The sequence below is a fragment of the Lepisma saccharinum genome, chromosome 1 (genome assembly GCF_977018435.1).
Source record: "Lepisma saccharinum chromosome 1, izLepSacc3.1, whole genome shotgun sequence".
Classification (NCBI taxonomy): Eukaryota; Metazoa; Arthropoda; class Insecta; order Zygentoma; family Lepismatidae; genus Lepisma; species Lepisma saccharinum.
In genome coordinates, this window is record NC_139229.1 from 87,547,430 (window position 1) to 87,568,879 (window position 21,450).

Below are 21,450 nucleotides of genomic sequence, written 5' to 3' on the forward strand. Positions count from 1 at the left end.
TATTCTGAATTGGCGAATTAGTGATGTTCTCAGTCGCTTGGCCATTTCTTCTCTTCTAAGGCTTTTGATGCTCGAGTTGATGAATCAGGCACAGAATCCGATTCAGAATCTGAAGAATTTTGTACAGTTGAAGATCAGCTTACTTCAATAACAATTCATTGTGTGAACGTTTGTCCTACATCACTTTTTCTTGCGGGTAGGTGAGGTCATTTATAGAAAATAATGGACCCTGACAGATACACCAGACGTGCCTCACTGAAAACATGTGTTTAGGATTTTTACTGAAGTCAGTTTCTTGTTATCAAACGCATATTGCAAAAAAATAAAATATTACTAAAGGTAGATGGTAAATAGATGATATTAATTAGCTTACAGCAGCAATGTGATTTCTATACGACAGATGTCAGGACATTATCAAAAAGATAAGTCTGGTGTCTTCCACTGGTTGTCTTTAGTAACATTAAAATAAAAACATTTCGGAATGAAGATATTTTTTAAAAGCAATACAGATCATTTATATTTTGGATATATTTCCATGCATATAAAACAAAAATAAATTATACAACAAGAACTACGATGTATTTATGTAGAGAAAGTATATATGTCTAAATTTTTTTTGGGGGATAACGCTTTCTTGGTAATAGAACACACAATATGTGTAAAAATATTGTAGGAGGTCTGTAATTGTATCATTAAATGCAATGCAAATAACTACACGTAACCTTTCGGAAATACTGGCATAAATCATTAGGATTATTTTGAAGGTGTATAAAAATTTGCAACTGTGCCTCCCTGATGGTTTAATGGTTACGTCGTCGCCTTGTAATCAAGGGGTCAGGGGTTCAATACCCGAATCCCACTTTAAACTGTTGCTTCCGTCCCGATTAAGATGTCCGCAGAAAATGAACTTAAAATAAGGCGGAGAAGTTTGGGGTGTTCTGAATTGAAATACGCTGTTTTCCGATCAGCCTAAAATTGAGTTTCTGATCTTGTTATGCCCAGGTGATGGCAGTGACTACAGAGTGTAGGTAATGGGGTGGACACCCCCCAAACACCATGCCTGTCCAGTTACGACCTGATCGAGCATAACAAAAATATACAGGGTGATTCAAAAGTCCCTTAACACCACCTATAAAATGTAAAGGAGTTAGGCTGGGTACAAATGGTCATGATAGGTACAGGTTAGGCTTAGGGGGAACCATGTTGGTGTGTTTCAAGCGGACTTCCGTTTATTGAATTCAACTCAAAATTTATAAATGGGAAGAGTTTGGTTTGAGTTGGTGTTTTAAGTCCACTTTATGCACAGTAAGGCTAATCGGGACTGGACCTACAGTTTAAAGTGGAATCCGAACCACTATGTGCCTCCATTATAAATGGGAAGAGCATGACATATAACATTGTCTCTTCATACTTCACTAATTATAATTATTCATGTAATTGGTTACTTAATTACAGCATAATTCTTACCTGATATCATTGTTTTGTTTTAGGTGCGACCTCTACAGCACACGCCCCAAGAGACTGATAAAGCTGAAAGTGTCTCTTCTGTTTCCGGCGGAAGTTCTTAAGACTCTGAGAGCCCCACCAGTCTACGAGCTCTGCATTCGACCTTCATAGAATGGTTTGTATTTCTGTGCAATCTCAATGCCATTTACAATTGTAGGAAGTACAGTATTTGTATATATGTTTACAGAAGCCTAGTGAGTTTATTTACTTAATAGAACCGGAAACTGGATTATGTAAACATAGAAATGTAAAGGAAATGTTGGGGCAAAATTCATATTTTTCACATTATTTCCTCGAATGCTTTTCCGTAATATGAGTAAATCGGAAATAGGTAACTATTAACATTGGAGACAAGATGTACATTTTTTTTAAAAATAAATTAATCGAACAGTGATACCACAGTAAACATGTAATCCATTATTATTTGGTTAACTGAGCTGCTATTCGTGTTTCTCGTTGGTAACAAACAAATTCATAATAAAATAACACACATGCATCAACTTACGAGTTACATACATTTTCATTACATACCATAACACTACTATTTGACAGTAATAACGAGATATCCTTTTTCTTATCAAAAATTTTTATTATCATTAAAATAAAAGTATGTAATAGATGACAGTCGCAGATAATGATGTGAATGTTTGAAAAATGCAAGAAGTCTTATTTATTAGGTTTGCATAAATATACCAAAAATTCTCTTCACTTTTGCACCGTAAAAACATAAAACGAGTTCTCTCTTTACAATGTAATTCAAATGCGAAGTAAACTTCTATTGCATGTGCCACGATTTCTAATTCGTGAGATGAATTGTATAAATTAGTTAATTTAACCTCGGCCCTTCCCTTATGCAACTGAGATGAAATATGTAACTGCAGATTTAAGAATAACGAAGGAACTACATAGAGAATGCATTTGACTCGATATTAGTGTTGACTTTTCTTATAAGTTCACTTTATGCACAGATAGGCTAATCGTGACTGGACCTACAGTTTAAAGTGGATCCCAACCACCATGTGCCTCCACCCGGTATCGAGGCTGGTACTCTTGATTACAAGGTGACGACTTTACCACTATGCAATGGGGAGGCCCTAGTATACAAGCTATTCTAATGTAACTTTCCAAATAGAGGAATATGAGTGAGATAAGTTTTATTGACCCGATTGTATACCTAGATATAAGTAAGGGCATATAGAATTGGAAATCCGAACGAAATGTGCACTAACCTTAAAGTTCATATTGGTTACCAGAGCGTTGTGTAAAATGTGCAAGTTGATTCTGTATCAGTGCGCGTGGTCTTCATGTGACTTGCAGACCTACGTGGCGCACTGAGTAGTGCAACGATGGCACCAAAGGTCCCAGGTTAGAATCTGAACGCTCTTAGCATAACTTGTTGAATCTTCTTTGTGGGTGTCCGTTCATCAATTTCATCATATCATCACTCATCCTCATCTTCGCGATTAGCCAAAAGTGACAATGGGGCCTCCCCGATGGCATAACGGCAGCGGCGGAGCCAGGATTATTCATCTAGGGGTGGTGAGGGGGTGCGGAAAGGAATATAGGGGGTGTGATGCTGAAAATAAAGAAAACATGAAACTAGCAAGCAACCTTTCAAAACTGGGGGAGGGGAGGGGAAAGGACAGTTTGTTTTCGCTTGGTAGATAAGGTTTAGCATAGTGCGGGGACAACCGCACTCCTAATCGCAGCCACTGATTAACATAAATTACTGACTGAAATTAAATTGTATGTGTGAAATATATAGCGTTACGTAGATTGACATTCATTTTCTAGGGATTCTGCCCCCCCCCCTTGCCTTCCCCCTGGACGTCCGTGATTATATGTATTAAGTCTTATACTCCAAGAAAGTGGTCATACAGTGAACACTTTCAGATACACGTTGCAGTCTTATTGAACTATGTAGTGAAATACAAAATGAAATTATCCTTGCCTTTAAAAACCCAATTTTTGAACCTTTTCAATGTAACCAATGGAGGTATAAAATACATAGTACATTACACCTTTCGTCTGCCACAGGACAAAACGCGAAGTGCACAGCAGCTTCGTCTTCGTTAAAATCCATCTGCCGCACTATTACCAATAACGAACTGTAAAATCTTCGTGAACATTGGGGCTCTTCCTAACAGTTTTTGAAAACGCCTGAAATGGTACGTTTACTAGACATGCTGCGTGAAACAAATACATAGAACGTATTAACAAGACAACTACCCTTCACGTTACAATTCGCATTTAATAATTTCTCTAGCACGACTTGGTGATACATTGAAAGCAACTCAAATTTTTGCTTTAGTGCGAGGAAGAACAAGCAGACGGAAAATAAACCGTTTATCAACAATATAAAAAATAAAAAAAAATAAAAAACATTACTCACATTAAGCTATAGGCAATTATCGAAAACCACAAACGGACCACTTGAAGAAACAAGAGAAAACAAAATGGATAGAAACAGTACTGACGAAAGAAAAAGCTGCCGCTGATCTTTACAGAGGCTGCCGCCAGTACAGAAAATTATCGGCACCTCTGTCAGTGTTTGCCTGTTGGATACAATAATAACGGTCTTACTTCAGTACCTAACATTCGGTGCTCAATATGACGACCACATAATATGACATTGTAAGGGTTAGTGTTTTCAGTTGAACTTTCGGAGGTGCTGCAGGGGGTGCGGAAGAAAATTAAGGGGTGCGCAAGCACCCCCTCGCGCCCCCTTGGCGCCGCCCCTGCGTAGCGTAATGGTATCGTCGGGTTGTGGAGAGACAAGTGGTTCGGATCCCACTTTAAACAGTAACTGCAATCCCGAGTACCCTTCCTGTGGTCTTAACACAAAAACTCGAAACTCAAAAGTGACAGGAGAACGAAGTAAAATAGACAAAATCAATCAATGTAACATATTCAGACACGGATCCAACTTTGATCTATAGGTCCAGTCCCGATTGACCTATCTGTGTATAACGTCGACGTAAAGCAGAATAACTCTCACTATTGTTTTCGAACTAACGTACTGTACAGTTTGATACATATTTCGAAAATATGCCTCAAGAAGGTATTTCTGAAAAGTTTCAAAATGTTATTTACTATTTACATTACAGATTTTTAATTCTTGCACATTAATATTTGCAACATTATGAACCCGCCATCTAGTATGGGAGTAGACAACATTTCGGAGGGGCTCTAGCCCCGTTGTATCCTTAAACACGCCACTGTTACTCTGTATGCGCTGTTGAATTCTTAATGGGAGAAAATACCCAGAAATGTCAGCCGAAAGAACCATTTCCGTTGAGAGAGACTACAGCATGACGTGTAATCTACTTCCTCCCCCCATCCTTTCCCCCCTCTTCCTGAGTCGAGGATAACGACGTAGCATATCCGTTTTTCCTTTTATTTTGATAGCAGCTAAACACCTGCTTGTTCCTTTATAGAACTTGAGAAAGTGTTTACGGAACCAGGCGCATTTACATAACGTAAGCAGCAATAAAAATTCTCCTACGGGCGTTCACAGTAATACAGGGTGGCCACAAATAATTGAATCACTTTTTACTCGTTATTAAGTTTTAGTTGTTTTAAGTCCACTTTATGCTAAGATAGATTAATCGAGACTGGTTTTCCAGTTTAGTAAAATTAGAACAACAGTACAAAGTGCCTCCACTGGGAATCGAACCCGGAATCCCTTGATTACAAGGCTACGACGTAACCACTATGTCATCGGGGAGGCCCTATTCGTTATACCGAGGTGTGCATTATTCGTATTGTTGTAACTTTATTAATTCATTGAATTAGATTATTTGACGTCGCTCTTTCTGCAACTTTTGGCAGATCGCGACGATGATGATGCGTGATGATATGATGACGTTCATGAAGGAACACTCACGAACAAGAGACATGTCCAGACCTGGATTCGAGGCGGGATCCCTTGCTTCGTAGTACGCTGCCCTACCCACGCCACCATGCAGGTCGGTATTGTTGTAACTCTGCCGCTTCGTTTTACGCATCCCCAAGGATGGACGTGAATCGCCAAATGTTGACTTTATAATGTGAAAGAGGGCTCATATCATACCATTTCTAACATTTTCCAGTCAATTGTGTCTACAGCTGCGGTAAGTCCGAACCTCATTTCGTCAATATAGAAGATCTGCTGAAAACTGATGCACGAATTTGTTTCAACCTACTCAACCTGTTGCGTTCTACCATGTAGAAACGGGAGATCGATCCAATGGGGAAGTAGCTCATTCCCCAAATTGTACCACTCGCTTGTAACGACGGCCTCGAAAGGGACCAGATAATAGGTAACTGATCTAACTTAAATAAATAACATTGCATATGTTTTATCCCAACCCTTCTGACTGAGAATGGCAGATGCGGATAGTGATAACTCACCCTGTTCGATATCGCGCACACCTTGTCTCCCTCTGTCTTCGCCTCGTAGGGATCAACCATCAAAAGGCCCTGTACCCTCCGATTCTGCTGGGTTTGCCTGACCTTCATTCACCACCTCTCAAGGTAAGCGTCTCCCCACTTCCTCTGGGGAAAAAAACCTTTCCCGGCCAAATCCAGCTACAGGCCTGGACAAGTTTGTGCAAGATTATGCACGATATCGAGCTGGGATGTTACGGAACATGCAGAGAAGTGGCGCAACTTTTGAAGTATCTGAGAGTTTGACTTCGTCTCATATCGGTTATGTGTAGGGATGTCAGATCACTAGAAGCAAGGAGTAGGACCCATTCTCCAAAATCTACGACACAATGGTTCACCAAGTCTACGAAATGTCAAATACTGTAGTATTCGTCTTTTTGCTATCTCTCTCTCCCTCCCTCATACTGCTTATCTCTCCCTTTCCTTATTTCTCATTATTCTCCTCTCTCTTTCTCTCTCTCTCTCCTTTTCCTCACTTCTTCTTTCGATCTGCCCTTTCTTTCTCTCTCTCTCTCCCTCCGTCCCTTCTCCTCTCGCCCTGTCTCTCTCTTCTATTTCTCTCTCTCTCCTTCTCTCTGCCTCTTGCTCTCCCTCCCTTTCTTTTCATCTCCCGTCTCCTCTCCACCTTTCCTCTTGCTTCCCTTCACTTCCTCTCTCCCCTCTCGCTTTCCCCCACTTCCTCTCTTCCTATCTTCTACCTCATCCCTTCCTCTCTCCATCTCCATGTCTCTATGTCAATATCCCTTCCTCAATCTCTCCTCCTCTCCTCATCTGTCTCCGCCTCTATCTCTTCATTTCCATCGTTCTATCTCTACATCTCTCTCTTCTCTTCCTCCCTTCCCTCTATTTATCACCCCTTCTTGCTCTCCCCCTCTTTTTCCACCCCCTTTCTCTTTCTTTGCTCAGCTCTACTTATGCACGACCCTAAACATCTCTCGTGTGGACATCTTGGCCAGACACGAAGGTGGTCAAAGACTATTTCGCACTGGGTTGGAGCCACCTCGGTCCCCCTATCGGCGACACAGTTTTGCTTGGAAATAGTAGCGGAATTGATTTAGGAAGTCGGAACAGTAGCTAACGGGAAACGACAGTCAGTTTAGTCTCAAAGGACCGCCGAGCCACAAACAATGACGTAATTAACTAAACTGTTAGAAATTTAATACAACATCCAAGTCACAGGCTCGAGACGAGCTTGTATCGTTGTCAATGGATGCAAAATCCCCCAGAGTGTGCATCGGAACATCAGAAGCTTGCATGAAGTGCATCCGTTGCAGGATGCTGATCACGTTAAGGGCATCTTCTCGGAGCATTTGCATCTTTAATTAGCATCCTTTCCCAACTTCCTTCTTGCCTAGGCCCTTCTCCATCGGGGATGCTGACGCGACCAGAAATTTAGGCCGGAAGCTACCTCAGGAAGGCATTAGGTCGCGGTCTATACCCAAGTTTCCTATCTGCAGAATATGGTCTCCCATCTTGGATGCATTCTCCTTGAGTGTAAAGTTTCGGGTTCATGTATCATTGATCGGAGGCATCGCCTGAAACGTTGTCTAAATGTTAGAAAGTATAGGCTACCTTTCAAACAGTTCCGCAATCCTTGTCTGGAAAATATATTTTATGCCTATTCTGGGGCCTCAAGATAGACGTGAGACTCGGGTTACGTAACGAAAACGAGACTCTAAGAAGAACCAAACCTGATCTATTCACGCAAGAATGTACGATAAATAATTTTTCACACGGAAAATACGTATGTGAGTAGGTTAGTCAGGACCGAGGCCCCTGAAAAGACATAAAAAAAGCTTTCAGACATCACCAGCAGTATTATCTATGGTATTGTTTGCATTTATTCGTACACGAAAACAGTAATCATTGTACATATCATTTATTCCGATATTTTAACGCTGTAAAACCGGACTACACTCTTGAAATACGACACCATTATTATTTATGGCTCGTAAATGAAGATGGTGAGACATTTGTTTTTTATATATATACCAGATATCTCACTAATCATTAGATCATTATCCCAACACGAAGATATAGAGAGATACAAGGTCCGCCCACAAAGAAACCGAACTGTCCAAAAAAAAAAAAAAGAACCAAACCAAATAAAAAGGTACCGTATTCTGGCAACACTTACTGTCAATGACTATCGACAGTGTTTCCAAGACCTGTACAAACGCTGGTCAAAGTGTATTGCCTCCTCTGGTGATTATTTTGAAAGTGATGAAGTCATTTGAAGGTAAATACTTTTTTCTTTCCTAAAAAAAAAAGATCTGTTTCTTATGGGCAAACCTTGTATTTAATACGGGGCAGATTATTTGGTAATATATCAATCTCTGTCAATGTAGGTACGTAATTTTGTGCAAAATTCTGTCAATGTTTTACTATTTTATTGAATGCAAGCATACATGCTCTAGTTTTGTAAAGTAAACGCCTAAATATGCAGGCAATAAGCCAATAAGCATTGCATTAAAACTATTATGAACAATTTATAATCAAGAAACAGTTGGGATTTAGATCGGATCGTTAGCATATCTATATCCAGGGGTAGACAAAACTAAAAATTATTCATGCGCCAGCCCATTTTTCTCAGGAGCTAGCTTTTTTCTTTCTTTTCTTGCAAATTCCGGCTAAGAAAGCCATGAATGAAACTATGATAAGCTATGAAATGTAATCTTAAAACATTTAATTTATGAATTAATACAAGATTGCATTAAAAGTAATTAATTATTGCGTCGGACTGACCTTTCTAAATAGCTATGCAGTGCATTCTAATATACATATATATATATATATATATAACAGAATTTTGAAATTCTGGCATCATTTGAAAATTTTCAGGTGCTATGGTGACCGGGTGCACTGTATTTTTCTACCCTTTCTGTATCCTTGTAATTAAGGGGTCCCGGGTTGGATACCCGTTGGAGGCACATAGTGGTTCGGATCCCACTTCAAACTGTAGGTCCAGTCCAAATTAGCCTTACTGTGCATAAAGTGGACTTAAAACTCCAACTCAATCAATCAAACCTTTCTGTATCTCATCTATATGTGAAATAAATTATTGCCAATCCACCCTTAATATGAATGTATTAAACCTTGCCTCCACCCCCCTTTCCCCTAAAAAAGAATGTGAAGATGGCGCCTAAAGTAGGAACCAAGGTTAGAGGTATCATTTTCCCCAAGTTTTACAACCACTTTTCCACTTGAACAACCCACAACCACTTCCAAAATCTAATATAGTTTGTTTGTTCCAAGTGATTTTTACGTAATTGTAGAGCGTGACATTATCTTTGGTTCTTTTGTGCTATCCTTCTACGTCCCTTCACTTGTCTCATGGTCAAGTTCTTTCTCTTCTCTTGTGTTTTCTTCATCTTCCCCAAGTTTCCTCCTTGATGGAACCTTGCCAGTAACTATTCCAACATTTAGAACAAGGCTAAGTTTCTGGTAGAACATAACAAGAACATATAAGTTTGCCGAAGGCTTCTGTACTTTCTGTGCAAATAGACACAAGAACTCTCGAGCCAAGAGACTCCATGGCTTTGCAACTGTTTCTCTTCTGTTGTCAAAGTACGAATCGAATTGCTTTGTCTTCCTGACCTGTATCATTTGGAGAGAACGCGGGATTGGAACGAAGACTTTATAAAGTGCAGAAAATATGTGTTTTACGGTCAAGGACAAATTGTCATTTCTAGGTACATCTCGCTAGTTAAGTTTACGTCTGGCAAATGACACAGGTCCAAATTTGTTCAACTGCATATTTGTCCCGTATACGTCTCCCTATTATGCAATGTATATTACAAGAGTGAAAATAAAACCTTTAAAAGGCCGATAAGAATATTATGACAGACTGTATCTGTATACAGTTACATGAGGTATCAAATGTTTACAAAATGACCTAAGGTTGCAACACTAATCAAGTAAGCTTCAAAACGCCATCTTTGTTATTTTTAAGATGGCGTTTCCTGTTCACATTTGTACCAGTGAGGAGGAGTAGTTTCTTGCCCTCTGCCAGCCTAAAACGTACATAAATTTCGCGACAAATGAAAAGTCAATATGTCTATGCATGCTTACCACACCAGCAAGTTTACTAATGCAGGAAAAAGTTCGACAATGGCCTCAGTTCGCAGGCGGATGGGTGGAAAGACCTTCGCAGTGGCTCATAGGTGACTGCACGTGCTGTGCTAAAATGCAGATTTGATTGATTTCGTGTTTTAAGTCCACTTTATGCGCAGGAAGGCTAATCGGGACTGGACCTACAGTTTAAAGTGGGATCCGAACCACTATGTGCCTCCAACGGGTATCGAACCCGGGACCCCTTGATTACAAGGTGACGACGCTACCACTGCGCCATCGGGAAGGCTAAAATGCAGAAAACTTGCGCAACCCTACATATAGAAATCTACTAGATAAGAAACAAAAACAAATGAAGTTTGTTATTTGACTCTCACTTGTACGTACCTCAATCCCGATCACACTGAACTGAGCAGAAATAAGCCTGAGATCATCTTCCTTAGGTTTAATACAAAGAAATCCCGCCCACTTCATTCACAGTTTCCTAGATGACACGCACATTGATGCCACTGATGAGGGAGGTTAAGTGGTTGCACTTTGATTTCTTCGTCTTCTGATCTGAATTGGAGTTAATTTTGCCCCGTATTATCTAGACGGTAAGACACTTTCTTCTTTTGACTTTATTTCCCATCTCTTCGGTTCAGAAACTCATTTGCAATCGAATGGATGAGAAAATGAAGAAACAGATTCCGCAGAGTGTAATTTTTGGGAAATCCACAAAATAGTTCTGGGGCTCAAAATACTTTATTAACTAAAAAAACTTTCTATTGTGAAATTATAACATAAATATCTGACAATAATTCTAAAGCAATACATTTTGTAAATTGTTCATAAGTAAATAGGCACAGTCATAAAAACATCGTGGAATGCTTTCCTTTAGGTTCTCACTCGAAAGTAGCGAGCAATAAATGCAGTTTTTAAATATTACAGCCCAGTTATTAGTTGATATATCATAGCTATAAATGCAAGATAAGTGTTATGACCAAACAAAATGTTTACATTAGTAATTCTCGATAATAAATTTTAAGTAACACAACATCATCTGCAACATGAACATTACTTTGAACATTAATCTCTGTACACTAGTCACTATCAGAATGCTCACATGTGCAGACTGCATGGATGAAGGCCAATATAAAATGCTATACAACTCTTTACAGTCGTCTGGTACTTAATGCACAATTTTAACCATGTACTCATTTTTGTAAGCACATCGCGCTACGACGCCATGGGTTGGAATCCTGGCCTGGTTCATGGATATTTGTGAGTGTCCATTTATCAATTTCATCATATCATCAGTCATCCTCACCTTCGCAAATTAGCCAAAAGTGGCACAAGAAGCGAAGTAGAATAAAGGAATGCAATAAATCATTTTTTTTTTAAAAAAAAAAGTATTACTGTTTATTGGAACTTTCCCACCAAAAGCATTAGTAATAGCAAGCACAATCTCACCGTCTTTGTAGAGCTTGAATCCTTCTCCTAGTGCAGTCTATAAACTCGTGTGCTGTCACATATCCTTTTCCTTCTCCTTTTTATATGAGATGCCTGTGCTTGCTAATTGGAAACATTTATCTGCTTTGCAAGCTCTTAGTACAATTCTTAAACGGCGTAGGCCGCCATTGCTTAAAGTTGATTTATTTGTTGATTTTCAACACTTTTTACTTCAAATGTTGGCTCCTTCCTTTCGGTGCTGAGATCTAAAAGGCAAATATTCCAGTACACCATCGGGGAGGCCACGAGAGCGTTGGGTAAAGTCACTATTTCACCACCTAAGGTACCAGGTTCGAGCCATTGCTTGATATTTCCTACTGACTACTACTACGAGCTGAGAGGGAGAATGTTTGCTTTTTTTCGTCAGTTGATGCAGCTTAGCTTAAGTAAAAAAAATGGCTATCACAGCTCATAATGACCAAAATGGGAAATCTTTACCTTCTGTCTCTCACCCATTCAAATACATATAATTTCTTACAGCAGATTCAAAACAAATATGCATAATTAATTCATTTCCAATGTAGGGCAATTTATTCTGCTGCCACATAAAAGTAACACAACTAACGAATAAAGTATGAGGGATTGTTAATAACAAGAAATGTGCTAGAGAACAAAGTGGGTTCGTGTGATTACTTTGGAAATAATGCCCCCTGTAGTTCCTTTCAACATTCATCAACTTGATAATACTTCACTTTTTAAGGGTATAATATTGTTTCATAACAGTGATAAGATTCCTCTATCCAAATTCCTAAGTGAAAATATGAGAGGCACGCCTTTGGTTGTAACATTGCATTATGGTCAGTTACCTTTTCCCAGAAAACAAAAAATTGAAACATTAAAGCTGATCACCTTGTATATAAGTGGTAAGTGACGGTGGAAAATCTGTTGAGGCGTTGTAATGAGAAACTTTGCTTAATACATTCTGTATACACTACGCCCAAACTCGTCCCTTAGGGAGGGATAATGCTTTCGTGGTGGTTTACGATGTTTTATTTCCAATTTCGAAGCCTCCACACACATTTACCTGCGCCGTTGCGGCGAGTAACATTTTGCCAAGTGACGCCATCAACCTCTGCCTGCGGTCTGGGCAGAGCTACCTGCCGGGCGGAAACATCAAAGGAGAAACTGTTATTAATCCTGCACGTAAGCAGAAAGTTGATGATTAAGTGGCAGAAGGATTTCCAGGCACAAAGTGGCCACCATGTAACTTGCAACCATATATTAGCATTAATAATACAATTATACACGCTTTTAATTACATTTTAGAGCGCGCAGAATGTAATTTTGGGAAGCTTCCTGAAAATTTAAGTCAAGATTCTGATTTTATAATATTGGAACTGTTACTCAAAAATATTTTTTGTGAATTTTAACTAGCACATGTTTCCATAAATCATGTGACAATTTCTGTATTTATATGTCCATTTTACATAATTTCTTTTCCTTTAGGCTAACCGCGACGATGAAGATGAAGAATTATTTTCATATTTTTCCTTTTACGTCGCTTTTCTTTCGTATTTTGTTCATTTGACTTCGGTTTTCTGCCATTTTTGGCTAATCGCGAAGATGAGGATGAGTGCTGGTATGATGAAATTGATGAAGGGACGCTCACAAACCCGGACTTCTATGTCGCTTTTCTTGCTCTATACACTAATCGCGACGGGTGAATGGCATTTTTGTATTTTGATTTTGCCGATTTCTGTGGAGTAGTGGTTACCACAGAGTGCTAAGACGACATGGGACCCAGATTTGAATCCCGGCCTGGGCATGGGTGTTCTTTGCGAGTGTCCTCTTTGATCAATTTCATTACTCATCCTCATTTTAGCTACAAGCATCAGAAAAGCAAAGTAAATAAAGAAAATCGATAAATGATTTTTTTGTATTTTTCTTTTCTGCTACTTTTTCTCATGGCGATGATGAGGATAAATGATGATTCGATGAGGAACACTAACAGAGGCCGAGACTCGAACACGGAACCCTAGATCACGAGATCATGAGTTTACCACTAAAAGTGTTAGAAAACCAAAGCTGCAAACAATAATAATTTCTATCAAGTACTTCAAAAAGTGTTAACGCTGACATATATATAACCACGTAATCGCTCGGCGGACGAGAGCGTTAACTTTGTTGAATTTGAGTTGTTGTTTTAAGTATACTTTATGCACAGAGAGGCTGATCGGAACTGGACCTACAGTTTAAAGTGGAATCCGAACCACTGTACGGGGTACCGAATCCGGGATCCTTTGATTACAATGCGACGACGTTACCACTACATCATCGGGGCGGCCACGAGAGCGTTGGGTAAAGTCACTATTTCACCACCGAAGGTTCCAGGTTCGAGTCATTGCTTGAACAAGAAGGTTCCTTTGTGAGTGTCGCTTCGTCCGTTTCATCTTCGTTTTCAACCCTCTCGTCGATTAGCCTAGGCATACAAGCGATGTAAAAAAGGGACATTTTTTCTGAAACACTCCGTATGTGTTGTTGTCTACTTTGATCCTCCACTCGGGAGAAATATTACTTTCAACTTGGCTCATTTTGAAATGGACCCGCAAATTGTCCACGTCCTAGAGACAAGCAACATGACCATGAGTGCCCCACAATGGACGCCATATGTATTACGTCACGGCGAACAATAGGAGTGGGTGGGGTCGGATGACGGCGAGCATCTCATCCGATCAGAGAGGTCCATCCCTGGAAGCTGCGGTCGAACTCCTCTGAAGAACATGGGACGCCACTTAGTGACCTGATAAATTATTCGTCCAGGCGGAAAACGTTCGACCAACCACAAACGCCGTGTTTGGATTACCTTCTGCAGGAAGATTTAAGACGTGTGCATTTTAATTTGCATGTGCAATATAGAGGCATATTTCTCCTCGGTGCATCAGAGAAGAGTGGGCCCTCTTGCTTCACCGTTGTAGTTAGAAGAGTGGTTAAGATGGGGGGTTTCTAATCGTGAAACCAACCTCAAGCCCCGCCGCAAACTTTTTATCTTGATTATATTCACTTTACTAACTCTCTAGCATTCTTAAACCACAAAGTTTATGGCTGCAGCAGCAATGGCCTTCCGCCTGTCCCTATCCTGGGCAAGATCAATCCAATATTTTCCATCCTTACCAATTTTCTTTAGGTCCATCCCAACGTTATCCCTCCATCTTCGTCTTGACCTTCCTACAGGTCTCTTACCATCAGGTTTTCCAACAAGAATCCTGTAAACTTATTTTTCCTCTCCCATTCGGGCCACATTGCCTTGCTATCTAAGTCTTCCTGATTTAAATAAATAAATTCTGACCTGGCAGTCACAACAAAGGGATGAGGAGACACATGAGTGGAGGTTACATAATTTTGAACTATATAATTTGTATTCATGTCCAGATATTATTAGAAGAATTATATCAAGAAGACCTAGATGGGCGTGCCATGTGGCACGAATTGGATAGGAGAGAAAAGTTTACAGGATTCTTGTTGGAAAACCTGGTGGTAAAGGCCTGTAGGAAGGCCAAGACGAAGATGGATGGATAACGTTGAGATGGACCTAAAGGAAGTCGGTAAAGATGGAAACGATTGGATTGATCTTGTCCAACATATGAATATTCCTCTCAAATTATAAGCATTCATTTTCTACGGTTTTGCTTTGAAATACTCATAAATTACGTGCGAACATAAAATATACATATTACGTAATCACAAAATACAGTTTTTCCACTATTGGTACAAGTTCAATGGAAATTTCTAATTTTGCATATCTTCCGGAATAATTTAGTCTGCTTTAAATTGCGGGATATTTTTGCATATCACGTAAAATGCCGTAAAAGTATCGGCTAAGCCTTAAAATTTACATATCTATTGGTATTCTGTTGTAGAGCAGCCATGATTAAATCTCAAAATCTATATTTTTCTTCTTTACGTTTGAATCCTGTTTTACTGATCTTTAACACTAATTGGTTGCTATTGCAAAATATGTATTCCTTCTTCAAAACAGGAACAACACTGCAGAAATTTTTTTTCTTGTGATAATCCTTACGGTAGCTACACCCACTGGCAGTAGCAGTCAACAACTGTGACATCGTTGTTTACCTTCGATAATGTACCACCTACGGGTATGTTCGATGGTGAAATCTTGTTATATAGGGATCAAGCTAAGCCAAAATCCTTGTTCGCCTCAAGCGAACAACTTCAATCAACTATCTTGCTTTGTAATGTGAGAGCGACTTTTTCAATCTTATATTTAAAATAAATATTGAAGCACGGAACTATCTATCACTGGTAGTGACTCAGCCAGAAGCAATTGAACAATGGCAGCTGTCTTCGTGACGTCATTTGTTGCCAAAGTTTGCCGGGACCAACCTGAAGATACGTTCCCTGAATAATAATAATACTGTTTATCTTTTGGGACGTTTTCAGACCAAAGCGACACGTATTACTTGAAAACCAAGTGCAACTTGGGTTCGAATCCCGGCCAGAGCATAGGTGATATTTTTGAGTGTCTTTTCATCAAATCATCTTGTTCGCGATTAGCCAAAGATACCAAATCAATCAAAGAATAATTTATTGATGTTCGTGCACGGCGTAAACTACAAAACAGAATTTTTAAAATGGATTTGAATTTGTTGAAGGTTATCATGCAAAATTTTATCAATTAAAATTTGGATTGCCAACTTTAGGATCACCTTGTGCTTTGCTGAGTTTAGAAAATTAATTTACTTGCAGAAACTTTGTACTTCTTTCACAGCATGTTGTTTCTGAAACGACCTTGAATTTCTGATAGAATTAGAACGAAGTTTTGTGAAAGAACTTTGATCCTAATTGTCCTTGTCATTTTCAAGCATTTACGTCATTATGGTAATGTGAGGTGTCGAGTAGTGTGCTGAGTTTTAACAGTCTTCGTTCTGCCTCTTTCTCACTCTTGTCATCATTTCCTTGTTCCTCATCTTGCTTTCTACTTGATTAATTACTGCATGTCCCTTTCCTTGACTACCCAGTCAAACTTCGTCCAACTTCAATCAGGCAGTTTTCTTCAATCCGGGAGGCTGTACGACATATTCATGTAATTAGGACTCTGATTCCTGTTCCGGTAGAGTTTCGAATACTTGCGTTCTGAGCTGAAACTTAATAGGCCGTAGCTCTTCAAGGAGGAAGTTCTATTACCTAATAATATTTTGCTACATACAGGAGGTACACTGTGTTAAGAGAAAAATGTAGCCTCGGCCAGGACTCGAACCCGGCTTTCTGGAATACTTGAACATTTATCTACCAACTGATCCATCAAGTCCGTCACGGTTTCACCTTGATTTTCGCTTACGCTATTTTACCTGTATGGAAGTCGTGTGGGTGGCTCGGTGGTTCAGTTGGTAGAGCAGTGGCACGGTATGCCAGAGACCACGGTTAGAATCCTGGTCGAGACTGCTGAAAATTTTACAAGAGATCAATTCTTCAGTTGAAGTAGTGAAGTTAAATTCTCTGACTACAGTATATAAGTTATGCATGTATGTATTTTATATGTTTGTATGTATATATGTCATATATACGTGCGTGTATGTGTGTGTGTGAATGTATCGAAATTTTTGCTATCAATGTGAAATCTCAAGTAGTCATCTCCTTAAACTTACCTTCAAGTCTGAATCATATAGATTTTTGCTGAACTAAATATGGTTTCAAAACGATTTCAAATGTAAATTAACACCATATTTCATTATTTTAGTTATGTATGGACGTACAACAATCACTCAACATGTTAAAAATCGATCAACTCTTTTAATGTAGAATTCATGTGTGTCTATTACCGATATAACATGTAATTTGCTAGTAATAAGATTTTTACGATGATTTTAAATTTCAATTTTGTTCATGCATATCTTTGTGTGCACCATTATTATCAGAATTAGATGTAAGTACATAATTTTCATGACAAAACGAATAATCTTAAGTAAGACATATGAAAATTCAATTAATTTCATATATTTGGTAATGCTTACAAATTAGTTTTTTTTTTTTTTTGCTTGAGGCTCGACTGGACCTCCGGGCAGCCATTCGAAAAACCTCTTTGATATTCCAAAATATGAAAAATTACATACGCTTAGATTTCCTTCTAGAGCATTTACTTGAATTGTCAATTTTCTTGTAGTTTGCTTTCACTGTTATCTAGATATTATCAATAGTTTCGCGATTACATAAGTATATTAAACTATTGATAATATCTAGATAACAGCTAAAGCAAACTACAAGAAAATTCAACTAAATGCTCTAGAAGGAATTCTAAGCCTATGCAATTTTTCATATTTTGGAATATCAAAGAGGTTTTTCGAATTGCTGCCCGAAGGTCCAGTCGAGCCTTAATAGATTTAGTTAAGAGTGAAATATTTGATAAATCACTTTGTAATTAGGCCAGTTGTACAGATGAAAAGAAGCTTTGTAGTAAGGTATATGCTTGCATGAAGATATACGTGTTGGAATCTCGGTAGCTGGGACCACCTTTTCCAAAACTTGTCCATTTCAAATTTATCCCGAGTGAAAAGACGAACAAAAGCGTTGCAAATGAACTATGAAGCAAGTAGATAATAAACGAAAGAACATAAAAAAAGTATATGTATATACATATACATTCACACCAAAATTATTACGATGCTCAAATAATTTTGTAACACACTAAATAATACCAATGCGGATTGTCTCTTAGGTAATTCTCGAAACAAGTAATGCCCCAGTGGCGTACCACAGGAGGATGGTGTGGTCTCTGCCCCCATTGGTTGCAGGTACTAACAGCTCGGTTGCCAAGCACGTTGATCTCGCCACCACAGTCCTCGTGTTCGAGTTCCTGCCTGGGCATGGATGTTCTTTTTTGAGTGTCACTTTATCAATTTAATTTAATCTGCACACATCCCCATCGTTGCTATAAGAAAACATTGGCAGGAAAGCGACGTAGAAAAAGAATAACACGAATACAGATTTCGAGTGTACCGTTTCTGCCTGATCACATAAAAAGTGGAATATTTTGTTAATATAATTTATGATTATCATTAACTATAATAATAATATAATTTATGATAATAATTATAATCATAAATTTTAATATATAATTTATAACTATAATTATTAATAATTAATAAATTAATTAATTCTTTTCATACTTCGAAAGATGCAATTTTAGTATGGAGAAATGAAAGTTTTTGATACTGCAGTTCTTCTGCTTGTAATATTGCTTGCTTTTCACATTATAAAAATATAGTTTAATGCTCTTGTGCATAATGTAAATAGAATTATTTTAATGTGTATATTGAATTAAGTAATGCTGTCCATAGGTGTGATTTTTCACTCGAAAGTACTTCACACACAATATTCTAGAACTGTGCAATGCTTCAGTGTATGTGCAAATAGAGCTGTAATGAAATAAAAATATGTAAACGTTTAAAAAGTAATATCTGCCGTCGTCTGTGGCAGAGTAGGCATCGTTACACGCGCGAGACTATAGGTCCCGGGTTCGAACCGTGGTCAGGCATGGGTTGCATAACTGTGCTGGTTCTATCACCAGTACATAATACATCCTTGTGGTTAACCCGAAAGGTCCAGATGCTATATTAAATAATTATGCAAACTGAGAAGTGTTATAATTAAAAATTCTACTTTGATGATTTTTCTCTACTGATCGTCACCCTTCAGAAATTCACTTTATTTGCTTCTCTAAATAGTTATGTCCAGCTTTTATTTTTAAAAAAATTTATAACTCTGCTAATTTGTACAAAAGCGAATACTTTATATACACATAGACTTTATTTATTTATTTGCCATCTACAGAGAAAGGGTTGATTGATTGATTTGTCTTATTTTACTTCGCTTCTTGTGCCACTTTTGGATAATTTGAGATTGGGATGAGTGATGATATGATGAAATTGATGAATGGATAGTCACAAACATTCATGCCCAGGCTGAGATTCGAACCCGGGACTCCTGCTGTCGTAGCGCGATGTTCTAACAACTTCACCACGGGGAACGGAACTGAGAAAGGGATATCTCTAATTAGAATGGCATTTATATAAATATAAATATAAGTGAAATTATATAGCATGCATGCATATTAAATAGAAATAACTATAAATTGATTATACATATACCGGGTGATTATAAAGTTTCGATCCATTTCTGTGAAAAGGAGATATTAGACTCAAACCAATAATGAGAATGGAAAACCTAACACTTAGTAACATAATCTATCAAAACTTCTACAGATAATGTAAACCCAACCTAAGAGTAACACATAATCCATCACAGACATTGTACACCCAGCGGCGAGAGAAACAGTAGGCGAATTGTCCACCACCATTTTAATTTGGTCTGAATTACACAGTGTGATGACAAAGAATTGAAATAAAGACGTCAATAAGCAGAGAACAATTCCTGATTCGAACCAACATAATTCCTTAAAACAAATCAGGATGTAGAATAAAAAAGTAGTGAAAATAGAGCTGGACAATTTTCCTACCATTATCATTGCCGTTGACTGTACAATGCTAGAAAAGTTGTTTCGTGCAGCGGTGCGTCGCTGGAAGTTTTGTGTGGACGTGCAAGGTGGTCATTTGGAATAAGGCTCAGTGCAACCTGTGATGGATTATGTGTTACTCTGAGGTTGGCTTTACATTATCTGTAGAAGTTTTTATAGATTATGCGTTACTAAGTGTTAGGTTTTTCATTCTCATTATTGGTTTGATCTTAATATCTGCTTTTCACAGAAATGGATTGAAACTTTATAATCACCCTGTATAATATAGAGTAATGACGTGCTCGTATAAAATATATATAAATTACCCATAAATTCACAACCAACTTTATTATTACAGAATATAGTGTAAACTCACATATTTCATGAATACATGTGTAGATTAAATTCGCCTAGATGTGTTAGTATGTTCCATAAGCGCAACAGACTATTGTGTTCAAATATGTTGCATGATGTTCTAAATTTACTCTATATATTTGCTTTAGCGTTTTTCCTTATATGTTGAGAAATAAATTCATTTCAAACTTCATTTTATCTCATGATGGGCATCAACTGCAGAAGGAATTCATGCACGAAATCCACCGGCTCCGATAGGAAAATATAGAAAGTGTTAACTCTTGTTATTAGCCAGGAGCAGATGGAAGCCGATTGATTGTTCATGGCACTCCTTTTCCGATTCTTCCTCATATCCCAGTTTCCGGAAGTCGTGAATCTATCTCTCTCTCTCTCTCTCTCTCTCTCTCTCTCTCTCTCTCTCTCTCTCTCTCTCTCTCTCTCTCTCTCTCTCTGAAGAAGAGCCACTTGAGATGGAACTGACGGAGTGAAATGTTATCGGTGTCATTCAAACTTTGTATATCCGTCCCCGCGGGGATACCCTTTCAACCTCCCTTCTAAACCATCATCTTGAGAAAAAACAGACTGCCTAGTTTTCATTCTCCATCTTATTCTTTCAGCTATGACCAAACTTTTGCATGAGGTTTTTCGTTCACTGGTAGTTTACAATATTGGGTCTATCCAGTACGCTCAACATCTGGAAAACAGTTAAGAAGCAATAGGACTGGATGGGAGATAGCACACAGAGAACCAAAAATGCTTCAACCGACACAAATATGTTGACTCTGATTGCACATAAAGTGCATAAACTGCTAATGCACTTTTGGTACATCACAATGCACACGAAAATGCATAAACAGTACCAATTGCTGTTCCGTTTGATGCATTAAATGGATGAATAAAGAAGCTCAGACCTGATAATTTCAAACAAACCAGAATTACATATTTAAATGTGTCAACTGGTGCACCAAAAATGCATCAACATTGACTTTATGCATTTTGAGTTCTGAATGGAGATATCGTATAATTAGCTTGTGTATATTTATGCATCCCACTCTTCCTGTGTATTCATTCAACTATGACTGGTTCCAGAGCGCTAAGTAGTTGAAGCAGGGTTAAGTAGAAACTATTCTGGC

The 21,450-nt window shown here is 38.4% G+C and overlaps 1 protein-coding gene across 3 annotated transcripts in view; it reads left to right on the forward strand.

The window, feature by feature from the left end:
* Oct-TyrR (Octopamine-Tyramine receptor) overlaps window positions 1–21,450 on the forward strand; it is a 554,641-nt gene that overhangs the window by 503,141 nt on the left and 30,050 nt on the right. For all 3 annotated transcript variants that reach the window (XM_083134320.1, XM_083134304.1, XM_083134312.1), the window contains one exon: window positions 1,491–1,621. The gene's annotated coding sequence lies outside the window, so the exon portion shown is untranslated. The remainder of the gene's footprint in view (window positions 1–1,490; window positions 1,622–21,450) is intronic.